A 4,551-nucleotide genomic window follows, 5' to 3' on the forward strand; every position below is an offset into this window, starting at 1 on the left:
CTGAGTGGCTGTTCTGGAGTTCCTTGTTAATACTGTCCTTTAAAGAAATTAATCTTCCCCTCCAGAACTAGAGTGGGCTCTCAGCTCTGGGCAAAGGAAGCATATTTCCCTGGTTCTTTTTCTCATGCTCCTGCCCTTCTCAGAAGTCTGAATATTTATTTTTTCAGAAAAAGGTGTTATCAGAGGAGAAACTACTTCCCCTTGGATTAAACATAGCTGCTCTGGCACACAACTCTGTGGCTGCAGTACTGAAGGGTCAGACACTGTTGGCCAGGGAATAAAACCCATTATGGAATGTGGAAATAGGAAAGTTGACTGTTCTGCAGATAGGGAAGTGAGACTGAGCTGGAAGTCAGAAACAATTTAAAGGGGATGAGCATGGACTGAATGTTAGATCTCCAACCCTAGGTTTGGGCCAAAATGAAATTCACAGTGCCATTTTAAAGTGAATATATTTCACTTTGCTCATTTAATAAACTTACCTGCTGGGAAGGACTGCTAGATGGGGATTTCTCTGTACATCTGTTGAGTTAACATTATGGAAGATTGATATTTATGTGATGGAGAGAGTTTACAATGCTGATTAAGTAAATATTTGCTTTTAAATATTTGTATGCCAATACTTAGATTTATGAATGTGAATTCCCAAGATCACCGTTTCTATGATCCCATTTCAACAAGGGCAATTACTTCCTTTCTGCTAATCAGGAAAAGACACAACCAATATTAAGAGACCATGGGAATTGTTTAGGATCAAAGGTGCAGATTATCAACTGGAACCTATTTCTTTCTCATGTTCATTACTCAATGCTATTTGCATTAATAAGCTTTTTTCTTAATTTGAGAAAATTTTCTTGGTGCTGATTCTCTCTTGGCTTCTTATGATATCACAGCTGATTGCTAGAGAAAATGTTATCACATGATCAGAGGTGATTCAGGTGAGGGAATGAGGAGCTCCTAAGGAGAAGTTTCTGTTTTCGTATTCATATCCCATGTATTAAAGTATTAATGCTGAATGGAAACAATGCTTTTCATGCAGTACTTTTCCATCACTTGACAACAGTTTACTAGGTGTATAGAGACAGTCACCACTATATGTCTGTCCTTTATGATGCTCTTAGGGCAGCACTGTGAGGCTCACAAGAAGAGATCTGATAACTAAACCAAAAATAAAGTCCGGTAATACAAGACTTCATCTGGATTTCCCAGCATTTGATGTCTCCTTTGTGCTTTTCTATATAAATTTAAGGTCAGGGAATGCTTTGATACTATGTACCACATTTTTGGTATCAAATGCTTGTGTACAGGAATGGCTTTTTTAAAAAATGGCTGTTTACAAGTAAAGTATCCTCAGGAACATATTTCATCGTCCTGTATGACTGTTATCCACCTGTATCAGCATCCTGTCAGCCACCTGACAACAGAAAACTGATATGATGCAGCTAATGAATTCTGCTCCATTGCTTAACAGGTAAATGCAAGCCTGGTCTATATGCAAAATATATCCCTGGTGAATGTTTGGAAATATAAAAACCTTTGCTTGTTTAGATCTAATAAAAGATGAGTCCAAGTTGAACTGAAGGAAGACTTTGAAGCTGCTTGATCCAGATTAGGATTTGTGTCTGAGTTTGGCCCCCTTTCTACAGTGTGAAAACTGAAGTCCACTTCCAAATCACTGCCCACAACTATGTGAACTTTGTAGCTGTATCTACTATTCATAGCACAATAGGATAAAACAATCTAGAGATGGATGTTCAGTTGCTTATATGATTTATTCAATTTCCCTTTTTATAACTGAAATAATACTGTTCTTGCTACAAAGAATAAGGACAACAGAAGTGACCTCTGCAATGACTGCTCTCAGCCAATCTTTTGATTCATATTTTACCCTGGACCTGACAGTTCTTTCCCCCACTCTTTTCCTTGCAGGAGGATGAACACTTATGTAAGACCTAGGACTGGAAATGAGAGGGTGCTCACGCCTTCATAGCAGCAATGAAGTTCAATGAATTAGTTATTCATTTTCTTTTTGTCACCTGGGAATTCCTCATAACAGAGTGATTCTTTGCTGCCATATGCTATGGCTCCATAAAACAAATAATTTATTCACAAATTACAAAGATCACAAAGAAGCAGGAGAACAGAAGAATTGTAACATCAGCTTCATGCACAATCAGCACAAAGGAGGAAACAAATCCTCTATGGAAACACCTTTATGTAAAGTCCCTGCAGGATTCATGTTTCTGCCGGCACAGGTTAGCATTGCAGCTGGGGAAAGGGGATTCCTCTGAACTGTGGAAATGCTGCAGGATGTGAAGCTGATGGGTTGCTGACTCTGGCCTGATTATGGCTCCAGGTCAGCAAAGCACTTGTGTCTCAGTGACTCTGCAGTTAAAAATGTCTGTGTTATGCAGAGTCTCTGTTGCTGAATTGCACCTGGAACTGAATACAGTTATAGTTTTGATCTTTCAGGGGATGTTGTCAGTTTTAAACATATATTAAAAAACAAAACAAAACAGGCCCATAACATTGGGTTTATTTGCCAGTGATATAGATAATGAGTTATTCAGTTGCAACCCAAATGTACTTTCCATTTCCATTATTTTCCATTCTCTCTGCCAGATTACCACTGTTTTGGAAATGAAAATAGATTATTCTATCTCACTTCTGTTTACACCCTGATCCTAAAAAAAATCATAGAATCATGGAATGGCCTGGGTTGGATGGGACCTCAAAGATCATCTAGTTCCACTCCTACTGCCATGGGCAGGGTTGCCAGCCAGGATATCAGGCAACACATCAGGCTCCACCCAACCTGGCCTTGAATACCTCCAAGGATGGAGGTTTCACTTCACATTTCACAATGTCCCCCAGCAAAGAAACAATGACAAGGATTATTGTCATTGGGAGTTAAATAAATTAATAGATTGGTTATTTTAATACTGAATTTTTGGTTGTTAGGGAAAGAAAAAAAAAAAAAACAACCCTTTGCTCAAGCCTGACTTTCAGCTATTTAAAAAAATTCTGTGCTAACATTTAGCAAGATTCACAATTTTGTGCTCTGAATCTATTTACTTTAAACCTGCCTTCAGTGCATTCCTTGCTTATAGAACCTCCAGATATTGCAACTGGGCAGATGCCCGGGACTGGATTGCAGAGGGGTGAGCAAACACATGAGAAGGCCCAATCTGATCTGGCACCATGCCTAGAGCAGAAATGGAAGATGCTCTGTGACTAATTATGGTTCATTTTCCCATCTATGAAGAAAGTACACCTTTTCTGCTTACTCTATCAGGAAGCATAAGCTGGTTTCCTTTCAGACCTGTATTACTGTATTTCAGTGTATTAGTTCATTCTTCTGTTGCTGGCAAAAATCTGCAGTATATGTTGCGTTTATAGCTATAGCATATAATCCCTTTTATCCAGTGCACATGCCAGATTCTGTTTTGAAGTAGGCAACAGTCTCACTGTATCACCGACATTATCATTTTAATAAAGCCTTTTCACAGAATAGTTTTTACTCATCTGCGCAGAAATTGGATATTTCTTAATTTGCCATCTAAGGAACTATAGGACTGCCTGTCTTCATCTTCTTTAACTCTTTTCTTACAGAAATGAGGCTTACATTTCCATTTTTCTATTTGAAAAAAAAAAAAAAAACTACTCTTGAAAAACTAAATATCCATAGCCCCAAATAATTTAACTGCTTTGAACTTTTAGCTGTCTTCTAGCATGACATTTATCAGTTATTTGGTAATCTATTTGTGTCTCCCATAATGCATAGCTTTTCTTCCTCCAGAGAATAAACCTGGATATATCACAAGCTGTCTTGTCCAAAAAGAAAGGACAATGGAGGAAAACATCTGTTGGAAATAGCTACCTCAGGCTGGTGCTCTTATCTAGATCACATCTGTTCCTGTACAACTTTATTGCCTCCTTTCTCCTAGAGACTATACTGTGCCATATGAAATATAAGGAAAGTCACACTTAAACAAGAAGGCTGGAGCAAATAGCAAAGGGGACCAGATTTCCAGAAAGAAAAATGTTCAGTGCTTGCATTAAAGTTTGAGGTTGGGGGATAAGTTATGGGAAAAAGATTTTGGAATTTCTTCAGAACCCCATTTTTCAACCAGCTTTAAACCATGTTTACAAATTGAACCTTAATGCTAGGTATTGACATACTTCTCCAACAGGACATTGATCCAGCAGATACAGAGCTGGGAGCTTGCAGAAGTCATAGATTTACAACTAAATTACTTAATACAGTTAGAGCAGATGGGCTGTCACAAAAACAGGGCAGGAACACAGCCCAGACACTTCAATTGCCACCTGATGTTCTGTGCACTCCTTGATCAAGAACTACGGGGTATGGTTTCCTGCATGCCTAAGGCACAAGTATCAAAATGTTGCTGGTAAATCATCTCAGGTGGACTTTAATCTGCAGATAGACACCACAGGTGGAACAAGGCAGCTCCTGCCTGCAGAGCAGGAGGCCCTTCTGTTGTTCCTGTAATGCAGCTGTGAGCTCTAATAAGCTCAGAGTAAAACCCG

The sequence above is a fragment of the Phasianus colchicus genome, chromosome 5 (assembly GCF_987193195.1).
Source record: "Phasianus colchicus chromosome 5, bPhaCol1.hap1.1, whole genome shotgun sequence".
Lineage (NCBI taxonomy): Eukaryota > Metazoa > Chordata > Aves > Galliformes > Phasianidae > Phasianus > Phasianus colchicus.